The 13,967-nt window shown below is 65.9% G+C and overlaps 1 long non-coding RNA gene across 1 annotated transcript; it reads left to right on the plus strand.

Moving 5' to 3' along the window:
* The first annotated feature begins 787 nt into the window (after positions 1-787).
* On the plus strand, positions 788-2,235 carry LOC119105692 (uncharacterized). Its single transcript, XR_005095057.1, has 3 exons — positions 788-890; positions 1,341-1,427; positions 2,209-2,235. It is a non-coding gene; the product is annotated as an uncharacterized LOC119105692 (long non-coding RNA).
* The last annotated feature ends 11,732 nt before the right edge of the window (positions 2,236-13,967 follow it).

Raw genomic sequence — 13,967 nt, forward strand, 5'->3', positions numbered from 1 at the left:
GCTGGTCTATATTGACAGATTGAGAATCGCCTAATGTGTATGCCAATAACGGGCTGTTTAGGAGTTTTCCATATGTCCTGCAGTTGTGTTCTCTGAATAGAATGCCAGAATGTTCCACCTCCGCAGTCACCTCTGCCTATGCGCGTTCCGCTGAGTATGCGGCGTATCGAAAACGCCGCAACAGCTCTGCAGTCCGCGCCTCCCCAAGCCGTGACCGTCGTCCGGTCCGCGACCCCGCCCCTGCCCTCTCCCCCCCCCCTTAACCGCCGGCGGTGCCCCCTCGGCAGCCGGGCGGCGCACTGGAGCGAGGCCGCCTGCCTGTTCGTCTCGCGCCAGCTGACGCCGGGCACGCTGTGCCGCCTGAGAGGGGCGCGCGCCGACCGGCACGGCACGCTGCACGCGCGCCTCCTGCCGTTGGACGAGGCGGCCGGTGACCTGGCCGACCGGCTGGTGGCCGACGGCCTGGCCTGGCGCCGGCCGCATGACGGTGAGGCGCGCCCCGCTGCTGCTGGTGACGGCGGTGACGGCGACGGTGACGGTCGTGATGACGGCAGGAGTGAATGTAATGGTGGAGTTGATGATGGGCATGGGGCTGTGGTGAGTGGGGGCGACTATCGTGTGATTTGTGATGGTGAGGATAATGTTGGGGGTGAGATCATTGTCGCACCGAGCCCGCTTGGCATCGTTCCCTGTCTGTCACGCGGCGTCGCAGTGCTCAGTCCTCGACCCTGCTGGCGTGACGTGCTGACGTGTGCGCCGTGTCCCCAGAGCTGTCCTCCTCGGAGGCAGAGAACGGCGACCCGGCGCCGGCGGCCAGCCGTCGGCAGCGGGAGGTGCTCGACTCGGACGACTCGGAGGAGCCCTGCAGTTCTCCGGCACCGAGCGCGCAGGTGAGTGGCGGCGTCAGCTCACGGTGGCCGCGGTGCTGACGGTGTTGTGGGGGGGGGGGGGGACGCAACTCGGGCGTTTGCGTCACCAGAGGATGTCTGCCCAGATCTGGGCGGAGACTCGTGGCGACAAGCCCATGCAGAATCGGCTGGGGCGTGAGGCGATATCAAAGACAACGTTATGGTACCGGTAGAAATTGGCAGCGAAAAGACCTTCGCTGCGTCATCTACGGAGGACGGTGAATGGCTCGGAGGCGTGCTGTAAGGGCAAAACACGATGCCCCGTTTGACTTCTGAATGTCGTGTGGTGATTGCTGCATCGTTAAATGTTTGAGCCGCCCCGTGTCAAACGATACGTTTCCGGATGCTGTGCGGTATGCTTGCGTTGCGACAAAACTCGCGCTCGCCCTCCCCCCCCCCCCCCCCTTCATCGTGGGCTTTTATTCTTTTCAGGAAGACTTGTCGGCAGCAAAGAAGGCATTCAGGCTGGAGCAGAAGCGTCTAGCAGATGAGCTTAAAGGCCAGCGGGAGAGAAATCTGGTACCGTTGAGCTGTGGAACGCAAGGAGAGCGTTTTACAATTGTAATGTACAAATGTACAAATGCATGTAAAATGTACAAATGGTTGTAGGTGTAATGTTGCTGCGCTGACCTTCATGGCAGCAGTTCTTTCACTTCTATTCTTTGTTTTGTGCTTGTCACTTACCCAATCTGTTAAGGGCCGCCTCCGTCTGAGAATGGAGCCGGTTGTGATTCTTCGGTTCAACCAACATACTAAATAAACGTTAGCCGTATGTATTCTTCTCTCTTACTGTCAGCGCTACCATACAGTGGCCAATGGGCCCAGAGAAGCGTTCTACGCGGCCATTGCATTCGGGCAATCCAAGTCAAAGCGCAGAATTGATCTCTCGGTATCTGGCTCGTGGCTGATCACTGATGTGAGTGGAATCACCGCCCCGCTTTTGGTTACTGTATCTGACGTGTTCGGCTCAGTTTGTGTGGTGCATAGCAGTGTGGTTATGTGGCAACATCCCCTCCTCCAGTCAGCCTATTGGCGCTGTCTGGACGGCTATCCCCTACCTACTGGCGCTGTCTGGACGGCTATCTGTCTTGGCTGACGTAATTTGGCGATGGTGGGATTCGTCCCCTCGCCCTCCCAGAGGCCCATGTATTTCTCCCGTGAAAGAATCCGCCGTTATTTTCGCCGCCGCCACGTCCTGATGTGCCGCCGCGGGGCTCCCCACGTCACGCTCGCCCCCATCGCGCCGTTCGTGTCGCCCCTGGTGAGCTCTCTAAACCTTCGGTCGGTGCTGCTCTCCCAGCTGCCGGAGGCGGAGCTGGAGGACCGGTGTGGGCGTCTGCAGCGCAGCCTGACCGGCCTGCTCGTGCAGGGTGATGTGCACTCTTCCCAGGTACAGCCTCGTCGGCCTGTCTGCCGCTGGTCGGCGTGTGGTGCTGTGGCCGGGCGATTCACTGCGGCCCTCGGGCGGTTCGTCGACCGTCTCTGCTTGTGGAGATCTGGGGGCGTTCGATCGGCCACGCGTCGAGGTCGCGCGGGCCCGGTTTCTGTCGGCAGTGGCGCTGTTGGTGTTCGATGTATCGGCTGGGTCGACAAATGACACACATACGCTGTTTTGAGAGATTGTCTGTCGAAAACTCGCACGTCATGATCACGGACCTGGTGACCTGTCACGCTGTTCTCCGTCATCGGTCGTCGCGTCGTTATATCACGCGGCCGTCACGCCACGGACGCGGTACCTGTTCACGGGCGTTGATGTCATCACTTGCGCGTGGTATGGAGTCTAGAAATATTCTACGGTGTACTTCATACAGCCGATGAATAGATTTATACGAGTCCAGATGGCATTGTTCTGCTTTGGCGTTATTATTTAGGGACTTAACAAGCAACTCTTCGTTGTGTCACAGCTCACAAGTCCATTTACTGAGAACCGTGACTTGCGCTGGTGTTCTCGTGTTCTCCGACGTTTCTGCCCCGCAGGCCGAGATCCCACCGGTTGGCCCCGTCGGCGGAGAGCTCGGCGTCGCCTTCGCCACGCCCGTGGCCCCTCCGGCTGCCGTCGGCCGCGGCAGTCCGGCGCCCGTCGATGCTGGCGCTGCCCCGCGCGGCCGCGGCTCCGGCGCCGCGCCGCCGGCCGCAGCGGGCAGCGCCGGTCGCCGGCCGGCCGGGCGCGCCGCGCGCGTCTTGGCCGTAATGGGCGCGGCCGGCGCGCCACCGGAGCGGCCCGACGCGACCTCGGCGGCCGGAGACGCGTCGCTGGGGAGGGTGCGGCCGGTCGGCGTCGCCGGACCCGACTCCCTGAGCGACGCGGCACGGCCGGAGTCGCTGGACGGCCGAGCGCCGTCGGACGCTCCCGCCGCCGCCGCGTCAGCTGACTCGCCGCGCAGCGAGTCGGCCGGGGCCGCCTTGCCGGCCGGCTCGCTCTCCGAGGCGCTGCGCCAGCTGCGTAGCTCGCCCGGCTCGTCGGACGAGGCGCGCCGTCTGTCGCTGGTGCCGGCCGGCCAGACGTCGGCGGCGCGGCGCGCGGCCGCGCGTCAGGCTGAGCTCGACCGGCGCCAGGCGGAGCTGGAGCGGCGTTGGCGGCAGCACGGCTGGGTGGGCACCGACAGTGCTGGGGAGCGGGCGCAGCGGCAGGAGAGAGGGGCGGCCGAAGAACCGTGCGCAGACGGCGTACAAGCCCGTGGCTCCGTGACATCGCCGCAAAAGGAAGTGGCGTCGGTGACGGGAAGCAACGCGTCTTCCGTGGAGTGGGAGCGGCCCGCTTCGCAGCGGGACGAGATTGTTCCGACGATGCAGCGGGTGGAGACGTCTCCGCTCCCGCAGGTCACGACTTCGTCGCAGAACTACAGACCTGCGTTTGCGGAGGGAGTCAAGACGTTGCCACTGAGAGGGAAGACCTTTCCGCTCTCGAGACGGGGCGAGGCAGCTCCGTCATCAACGCGGAGCAAGGCGTCTCCTTTCTCGCAGGGAGAGAGGCCTCCGTTCTCGAAGCTCGGTGGCCCGTCCCCCTTCCCGAGTCGCGACAAGTCGTCACCGCCACCGGGTCTCCCTCAATCCAGCAAGCCTTCACAGCACATTGCACGAGCCGGGCCCCCTCCCAGCTCAGACTCATCCACCAAGCGACCACTGGACCACTCGGAGGCCGTGGCCCCAGCCGAGCGCCCGGTCCAGGTTGACAGGCCCCCTGGCGGTGCTCCGATTGGGGCAGGAGGCGCCGAGGCGCCGACCGGCTCGGCTCTGCGCCGCCGCCTGGCCCGGTTCGAGCGCGTCTCCTCCGGCGCCTGGCAGCAGCGGCTGCTGGGCGCCAAGGTTGGCGCCGCACCGGCTCCGGCCTCGGTACCGAGTGGTGCATCAGCAGCCCTCGGAGGAGGAGCGGTGGTGACGTCAGGAGATGCTCTGAACCTCTACCACGGACGACCGGCAGCGGAAGCCGACCCGGGTCTCGCCGAACGTCCGGCCTCTCAGCAGACCTCCGCCGCGCCCGTGGCCGCAGCCAGCGGGAGTTCCCTGGCAGCGGTCGTGACGGGCAGTGGCTCGGGTGATACCTCGGCCGTCAGTGGCGGCCCCGCGAGCGGCATCAGCGGCCCGGCGCCGACCGCCGGCGGCCCTCCGGGCCCCGCAGCGTCGCCTCACACGTTGATCGCTCGCGCTGCGGTGGCGTCGGCGAGCGGGTCTCCCGCCGCGGCGGCGGCGGTCGGTCAGCCGCCGGCGGAGGCTGTGGCCGGGGTCGGCCACTCGCCGGCGGCCGCGGCGCTGTCTCCGCCGCCGGCCACCCGGCCGAGCAGCATGCTGCAGCGCATGAAGCGGCTGATGGAGCGGGACCAGGCTGCGCAGGCGTCCAGCTCCTGCCAGGCGTCGCCGCGGCCGCCTGAGCTGGCGTCAGGCCTGTCCGACATTGACCGCGCGCCTGCGCCGGCTCGCGCCGGGAACGGCGTCGCGTTGGAAGAGCACCGTAGAACGGAGAGCGCGAGCGCGCCGCCTGCCGCGCCCACGTCAGGAGACGCTGCCGGGGCTGCGCAGACATCCGTTGCTTCGGAAGGACCGTCGGAAGCGGCTCCTGAGGCTGGTGCGTCCCAGGTGTTGCCGTCTACGGAGGGAGGACAGCGTGGAGAAGGAAGACCGACAGCCTGCGGTCCCGCCCCGCCGGAGGACGCGCCGGTCGCTGCCGCCTCGCCGCCGGACAACTGGACGGCGGTGGAGCCGACGCCGCCGGCTCCGTACGAGACGCCCGTGGGTCCCGTTCTCCTCGCCGAGCCTTTGTCTCCTGCGCCTGACGGCCGGTCTCCGCCACTTGTCCGCTCCACGCCTGCCTTGGCGCCGGCGCCGCCCCCGCCGGGTGTGCACGCTGCGCCGTCCGCCGCCGCCGCTGCGCCAGCGTCGGAGACCCTCTCGTCGGCTGCGCCGCCGGCAGCGGCGCCCGCGGGTCGGGCGGCGGCGCTGCGCAGCCAGATGCGTCGCCTGCTGGAGAAGAAGAAGCAGCGGGCTGCGCTGGAGACCGAGGCCGCCCCGCCGCCGGCCGCGGCGCATGGTGGACGCCTGGGACCTGGAGAGGCTGCGGCAGCTGGCGAGGTGCCATGGGATACGCCGCTAGTCGCGCCGGTCTCGGATCCGTCAGTAGCCCATGTCGCCAGTGTGGCTGCTTCTTCAGACAGCCGGGCATGCAGCGCCGCTGCGTCCGCTCCTGTTCTGCCGGTCGCACGGGCAGGCACTGCTTCTGCGTCGACTGCCGACCGCGTCGCGTCCGGTGGCGGGGATGGTGCTTCCCCAGCTGACGGCGATGCCGTACCACATGACGAGGAGCGGACAGGGCTGTGCGCACTGGCGGCTGGACAGATGAGGCTAGAGACGTGCGCCGCCGCGGCTGAGGCTGTGAAGGCTGGGTCTGAACCGTGCTCAGACTCTCAGGATGAGGTCGTGAGGTCGGACCGGGCCGGATCGATGTCGACAGAATGTGAAGGGCTTACAGCAGGGAACGAGCGCGGGGGATGTCCCGAGCCCGGCCTTTACGAGGAGACGCCCCTGTCGGCGTTGACCAGCCGCGGCCGAGAGCCGCAGGAGTCCGGCCAGCAGCCGACAGGAACGAGAACAACGGCGTGGTCGGCGGACGACGCTGAGACTGCGGCGGTGTCGGTGCCCGCGAGTGCGCCGTCTGAACCGGACCGTCCGTTCGAGCACGCGGCCGCCACACCGGCGCAGGCGGACACGTCGCTAAAGCGACCGGAGATGGAAGAAGCATCCCAAGGCATGCAGGGGCTGGCGGGGCAGCCGGAGGCGGCGTCGCCGCCCAAGGCGACTCCGCTGCCAGACTGGGCTCTGGGCAGGCCCGAGACGGAGACGCAGCCGCGGCCGCAGGACGACGCTGCTCCGCCGCCCTCCGCGGCTTCCGCCTCGTCGCCGCCGCCCGCCGCAGTGTCCGCCTCGTCGCCGCCGCCTGCCGCGGTGTCCGCCTCGTCGCCGCCGCCCGCCGCGGTGTCCGCCTCGCTGCCGCCGCCCGCCGTCTGCCTCGAGTCAGACTCGCTGGTAGTCGAGCCAGAGCCGACGCCGCTCTCCGCCGTGGCGGCCGCAGAGCGGCCCGATCTGACCGGCCTCCTGCAGGAGCTGGCCGAGCTGGACTCATCCGGCAGCAAGCCGGCCGCCGCCACCGGACCTGCTGGAGCCACGCCTGCTCTGACCGGCCGCCTGCAGGAGCTGGCCGAGCTGGCCTCGTCCGACAGCGAGCCGGTCGCCGCCGCCGGAGCCGCTGGAGCCGCTGGAGCCGCTGGAGCCGCTGGAGCCGCTGGAGCCGCTGGAGCCGCGCCGGCGCCCCGGTGAGCTTCCCTGGCGCCAGGCGCGCCGTGTCAGCGGCTGTAGAATGGTGGCGCTGCTGGCGCCGTCGTGCGGCCCGTCACCCGGTCACCGCTCTCGTTCGGCTGTCGCGCCGCCGTGCTGTCACTGGTCACTGGTCACTGAAAGAGGCTTGGCTTGTAGGATAGTGGTTTCGTATTCAGAGTGTTGAAGGCTGCGGCGTGCTCTCCTAGTTTAGGTGGTAGCGTGCTGTCTGTGGGAGTTTGTGTTTGTTGGGATGATTCTGAAAAGTTCTGGCCGTGACACGAACTCATTGGAAGACGAGTACCACGGGTGATACTGTCAGTGCCGTAGTGGTTTGGTTCATGTCTTTTTCTACCGGGCATAATGTGCAAAGATGTCATTGTCTTGAGTGCTCGGGATTTGTTTGGGTTTAGAAAATATTTGTCTGGAAAGTAAATGCTCAGTCTTAAGGAAAAAAATGAAACTGATCATACTTGTAGGCGGATCCGATTCCTTTAATGTAGATTTAGTTCGCGGTCGCTACAGCCCACTTACGGCTGAATCCAGAAGATCCGAATCAGATTTGCACGAAGTATCTCACTTTAACTCACCTCTAATTCAATACTCCGCCGCCACGCCCGCACCATGACCGCGGTCACCTTCCACACCTCGCCGCGACAAACTGTTCCCCTCCGGTCGCCATGGCCGGCGCGCTCTCCACCGTGGCGCCTGTCCGCCAGACCGGCCCCGGCGCCGGCCCCAGCCCCGGCCCCGGCCCCGGAGCCGCAGCTGGTGGCCGGTCGGCTCCGGGAGCGGCCCGCGAGCCGCGCCGGTGGCGCTCCCGCCGACTCCGCCCACCTGCGCGTGCTGGTCAGCTGCCGCCGCCGCGTGGCGCCCTGGTGGTGGACCGAGCAGATACCGTTCCAGGACATGATCCTGCAGGTGGGGCCCGGGTGGCGCCGGGGAATGTGTCGTTTGTGCTTTGTGAGGATGGGATCCAGCGGCAATCCACGGTCTCAGTTTTGTGACCGGTCCATTGGGAAATGCTGTTTCATTTTGCTGGTCATTGGACATCTTTAAAATGCATTGTTATGCCTAGTTAAATGGCGAGGTGGATTGTACGATACATAACAATGCGAAGTGGCGAATACGACAGTCAATAGTCTGCCCGGCTAAAAACGCGTCCGGACATCACGTGTTCTGATTCGGCCTACCGTGACGTGGCCTGCCGTGGCCTGACCTGCGGTGCTCTGTCTCGTCCTGCTGTGAGCCTCTCGGGCCTGACCTGCCGTGGCCTGACCTGACCTCACCTGACCTGACGTGCTTGCCGTGAGCGGACCAGCCCTGACCTGATCTGACCTGACTTGGCCTGGCCTGCCCTACTGTTGGCTGGTCGGCCCTGACCTGACCTGACCTGACCTGACTTGCCGCCGCAGAAGCTGCGCCCGATCGGTTTCCAGCCGTCTCGGGTGCAGGCGTACCTGTGGCCGGCGCTGGCGCGCTACCGCCACGCCGTCTGCGTCAGCCACCCGGGCTCCGGCAAGACGCTCGGCTACCTGCTGGGGGTGGTCGACAGCCTGCTGGACCGGCAGGCCTACACCGATGTACGTCAGGCGGACGCGGCTCCGAGGCATGGCTGCAGACGGTGTTAGCCGGGGAGCGGGCAGTTTTCACGGACACGGGTGTTCGGTACTGCATTGCATGTCATTTTTATTTGACACTGGTTTGGAAAGAAAGTGCTTCAGCCTGGCTGCCCCCCCCCCCCCCCCCTGGCGCATGTAGTATTCGTGGTTATGTTCACACGGCTGCAATGGAAGTCGACTGACTGTTGCCCCTACACAATGAGATGCGTTCCTGAAACGCTGTGCCGCAACTTCATCTTATCTCCGTCCTCTCGGGGCTCGTTACCTGCATCGGAGCGCGATCCTCACACTATCCGCGCGGCTGGAGAGACAACGTGCCATGTCATCGCAACAGAGGCCCTCGGATCCACGCCCCGCCGGTCCCTTCCATCCCACACGCCAGCGCCGGGCGGAGCCGGCCCCCGCGTCACGTCTGCCGCTCCGCCGCCGCGCGTGTCGCGACGTCATGATCCCCGCTGACGTGTCGTGACGTGACGTCATGATCCCCGCTGACGTGTCGTGACGTCATGATGCTCGCTGACGTGTCGTGACGTGATGATCCTCGCTGACGTGACGTGTCGTGACGTCATGATCACAGCTGACGTGACGTGACGCGCCGGCAGCTGCCGGCCGGCCACGGGCCTGTCTGCCTGGTGCTGGTGCCGTCGTGGCGCCGCGCGCGCGCCGTCCACGCGCTCTGCCAGGAGGTGGCCGACTCGTTGCGCTGCCGGCCGCTGCTGGTGCACGGCGGCGGCGCCGAGGCCGAGCAGGAGGTGAGGCAGCGGCCGCAGCGGCAGCGGCGCTCTGGCGCGGCCGCAGCGGATTGTGGGGTTGCCACCTGCTGCGGACGCCCTCGTCCGCTTATGTTTGTGTGACCGGATCCGGATGCCGTGATGTGGTGCTGGTGAGGTGGCCTGGTCTTCGGTGGCCGTGGTGTGTCACGACCTGTCCGGATGCCGTGATGTGGTGCTGGTGAGGTGGCCTGGCCTTCGGCGACTCTGGCGTATCATGACCTGTCCCTGTTGTCACCTGCGCTGTGCCACAACTTCAGGTGGCCCTGATGAATGGCTGTGACTTGCTGGTGGGCACGCCTTCCTGCCTGCTGCGGCTTCTGGAGCGCGGCGGCGACACCTACGTCCAGCTAAAGCGCGTGTGCCACCTGGTGCTGGACGACGCTGACCTCCTGGTGGAGGACTTCACCTCGCAGGTAGCACGGGGATTCGTGTCCTAAGAGAGACCCGATGCATGTCCACAGGAGCGGTGCTGGGATGTGTCGTCATAAGGATGATCCGACTTTGTGGTGCGTTGTGCAGGATGTTGGATGCTCTATAATGATAATGATAGAGCGTCCAGCATGTCCGAGGCCCGGTGGCTCCCAGCGCTGTTGGGTGCGACGCGATTGCAGTGGGTGGCTCGTCATAAATCCCGTATCATCACCACCGTCTCCATCCCCTGTCTGTCGCGCGTCTATCTCAGTGGCTGCCTTGTGTAGCTGTCTGCTCGGTGCCTGTCATCAGGCAGGCCGGTCAGTACCGGCGGCGCGGTAGGCCAGGGGTTCGGACCCAGCATGGCCGGCCTGCTGCCACGTGGCGGCCTGTGATTGGCCGGGGTGCGGCCGGGCACTGGCTGGTCCGGCCAGCCGTCGCCAATGCAGCCCATATCGAGCGTTTCCACGCTGTTTGAGCTATGTAGCGTGACCGCCGGGCGTGTCTGACACCTGGCTGTTGCGGCTGTCTGACCCTGTCGCGGCCGCCTGCTCAGGTGGAGCGGCTGGTGATGGCGGTGCACCGGGTGTGGCGGACGCGCGTCCAGCCGGCCGCCGCGCTGCCCGAGCAGATCGTCGCCACGGCCCGCCACTGGACCGACGGTGAGGGCACCGAGGCGGGCGCACAGTCCGCTTCGTGAGGGAGGGGAGGGGTACCGAGACCGGTACACAGCCCGCTCCGTGGGAGGAGGAGGTACCGAGACCGGCACACAGCCCATTCCGTGGGGGAGAGGAGGCGTCGAGACCGGCACACGGCCCACTCCGACCTGGTGAAACGCACCCCTGGGTGTGTGCAGAAGCTGACCTGTCCGTAGCTGACCTGACCTGACCCCTGCCGGGCAGGCCTGCGGAAGCTGACCTCGCTCCTCAGCGACCCAGTGGTGGTGACCGCCTGCTACCTGGAGCAGATGGTGTGGGCCCGGCCCCGGGTGTTCACCCACGTACTAGACGAGGCCGAGAAGGACTGCAAGCTGCTGGGTGAGTGCCCGCGCGCCGGCGGTCCGCCGCAGCCGCCTGCTGATACTCTCGGCAGGATGCGGGGCAGGTAGTTTCCGCACATTATCGTCTTGCATCATCGTGGGAAACGTGGTCCTCGCGTGATGACAACTTTCGAGTTAGACTATCCCAGTCATGAATTTGGTGAATTAGTGGTCTTACATTGTCCGTGTGTGGCCCTTGAAAAGATATTTGTTTGATTGGTGTTTGAAGTTAGGTTCCAGTGTGCTAATTATGCTAGTAAGACTTCCTGCCGCTCTCACTTTGTCATGACGAGGCTTTCACCTCGTTGTGGCAAGGACAAAGGTCCGAAAAAGTCGTCCATCCGAGCCGGCCCCCAGCCGCGGTGCGGTCCTCGAGCCGCGCCTCCACACGGTGCCCACCCTGGCCGCAGGTCTGCTGGAGAGCGGCCTGTACCGCCAGCGGCTGGTCGTGTTCACCTCGAGCGACCAGAGCGCGCAGCGGCTGGCCCGGCTGCTGTGCTCCCAGTCCCACACCGTGCTGCTGGCCGACGGCGACCAGATCGGAGCGGCGCTCACTGGTGAGTTAGCCGTGCTGCTGGCCGACGGCGACCAGATCGGAGCGACGCTCACTAATGAGTCAGCCGTGCCCGGGTGGCGCTCACCGGTGAGTCAACCGGGGTTGGGCGGAACTCACCGGTCAGTCACCCGGGGTTTGGGTGGCGCTCGCCGGTGGGTCAGCTGTGCTCGGGCGGCGCTCACCGGTGAGTCAGCCGGAGTTAGGCGGCGCTCATCGGTCAGTCAGCCGGGGTTGGGCGGAACTCACCGGTCAGTCAGCCGGGGTTAGGCGGCGCTCACCGGTCAGTCAGCCGCGCTTGGGCGACGCTCATTGGTCAGTCAGCCGCGGTCGGGCGGCGCTCATCCGTCAGTCAGCCGCGCTTGGGCGGCGCTCACCTGTCAGTCAGCCGGGGTTAGGCGGCGCTCACCTGTCAGTCAGCCGCGCTTGGGCGACGCTCATCGGTCAGTCAGCCGCGGTCGGGCGGCGCTCACCGGTCAGTCAGCCGCGCTTGGGCGACGCTCATCGGTCAGTCAGCCGCGGTCGGGCGGCGCTCACCGGTCAGTCAGCCGGGGTTAGACGGCGCTCACCTGTCAGTCAGCCGCGCTTGGGCGGCGCTCACCGGTCAGTCAGCCGCGGTTAGGCGGCGCTCACCGGTCAGTCAGCCGCGCTTGGGCGGTGTGACGCCGGGTTGCTTTCCTCGGATTTTACGCGTCGCGTATTGTTACGCGTTGGGCTTTCTCACCTCCCATGCCATGATGAACATTACATACCTTGGTTGCTGTCTGGCGCGCTGTTCGGCCCGCCTTTCCGCGCCTGGCATCTCACCGCGGCGTCCTCTCATTCTCTTCATAGCTAGTTTGTTGTTGACTGTCCCCAGACAGCGTGATGGCATCCCGGTGATTAGCGATCAGCTGGAACTAGCCGTGTGACCTCTGGGGCCTCTGACCTTTGTGTCCTGTGCATAGCAGGAGCGGTGCTGGCAGTCCTCCAGCGGCGCCTACATGGCGCTGACCATCAGCAACCCACTCCCTGACCTCTGACAGTTGGCCGCCCCTGTGTGACCTCTGTTATGCCGTGTGCAGAGCTGGAGCGGTGCTGGCGGTCCTCGAGCGGCGCGCACGACGTGCTGATCGTCAGCGACTCGGTGTGCGGCGAGCTGGTGGTGCGGGACGCCCGCGCCCTGCTCCACTACGACGTGCCTACGGTGAAGCGCACTCAGCTGGGCCTGCGCATGAGCTACATGATGGACAGCTACGCGGACAGGCTGACGGAGCCGAAGGCGGAGGTGCGGCGCCGGGCCGGGGTCAGGGGTGCAGTTCAGAGTCAGGTCAGGGTCAAGGGTTAGGCGTGCGTCGGTAGTCTACAGCATTGCAGTCTGATGTGGTCTACAGCAGGCCGCCGCCTGCTGCATCTTCCGTAACTGCGGCGCTCCCTCGCCTCTCCGCCGCCGCTCGGTGACCCCGCCCCCCCCCCCTCCCCACCCGCCTCTGCAGAACCCGTGTGTGGCGCACCTGTTCGTCTCGCCGGCGGCGGCGGCGCAGATCGGGCTCCGCCTGGAGCAGCTGCTGCGCCGGCTGGACGCGCCGGTGCCCGAGGCGCTGGCGGCAGCGGCGCAACTGCAGCGCCGCTCTGGCGGCGGCGGCCGGCAGCTCTGCGGCCAGCTGATGGCGTTCGGCCGCTGCCGGGACCGGCTCAGCTGCGACCTGCGTCATTGGCTGCACGCGGAGGCGGACGCCTGTGACTCCGACGTACCCGCGTAAGGGCATGTCGCATGTGCAGAGGGCGTGGTATTCATTACATGTGGGGGATTCTTAATTGCTTGCTATCTGGTACACATGTGTAAAACTTAGGTGCCAAATACGTAAGGAGCGTTCATGTAAGTATGAAAAACAGCTATCAGTTACTGTGCCAACTGCGAGAACTTTGTCCAAATGCTCTTGTATTAATGATATGCAGGTGCATGAAGTCTTAGAAATGAAAAATGCACGCCTTACCAATCTAAAGCATAACTTTCCGTCCATTTACCGGGGTTGTGAACTTGCCCCTCCCCTGGTGTCCAGACACGGCGAGGTGACGGTGTCCGTGTGCGGCGCGCCGGACGCGGCCACGCTGGCCGTCCGGCTGCTGTCGGTGCGCCAGCTGGACCGGGGCAGCGGCGCCAGCGTCCGCCGGGACCTGGACGGCCCCTGCCGGCGTCTGGAGCTGGACGTCTGCACTCACTACAGCGACCCCGCGCAGAGGTGCGGCGCGCGCCCGTGCTGACGGGGGGTGCCGGTTTGCGGTGGGAGGCGTTCTGTCATTCTTATGGCCAGGCACTGAACAAAACGTCCAAAAATGTGCTGGGTGCGTTGTATAATTGTCCCATGCTCACGTGCTGGCTAGTTTTCAGAGACTGATTTTTCCCGCGAAACAGGATAGCAAAGTTGTGCTAGCTTTGAAGTGCTGAGTATGTCGCGTACAAGTTTCGCCCGCCCACGTGTGATGGGCGCGGTCGTGTTGGTGGTTAGCTGCAGCGGATTGCGTGTCGCTCGGTACCGGTGGCGATGACGATGACGCCCGCCGCCGACCCGGGCGAGGACACGCTGACCCTGCTCCGTCGCGCCCCCAGGCGGTGTCGCGAGCTGGCCCAGGTGGGGGACGTGTGTGGCCTCCAGTGGGACGGCATGTTCGTGCGCGTGCGGGTCAGCTCGCTGGAGCCGGGCCCCGCCAGCTGCTCTGTGCTGCTGCTGGACTTCGGCAGAGTTGAGACCGTGCAGGTGCGTGTCGCGGCCGCGGCCAGCGCCCGTCCCCCCCCCCCCCCCCCCCAGTCGGGCGTTACACAGACTGTGGGCCGTACGGTGACGCGTGCCGCGCTGGCAGAGCTCGGCTGGTGTG

The sequence above is a fragment of the Pollicipes pollicipes genome, unplaced genomic scaffold, assembly GCF_011947565.3.
Source record: "Pollicipes pollicipes isolate AB1234 unplaced genomic scaffold, Ppol_2.1 Scaffold_6138;HRSCAF=7277_pilon_pilon_pilon, whole genome shotgun sequence".
NCBI classification, from domain to species: Eukaryota; Metazoa; Arthropoda; class Thecostraca; order Pollicipedomorpha; family Pollicipedidae; genus Pollicipes; species Pollicipes pollicipes.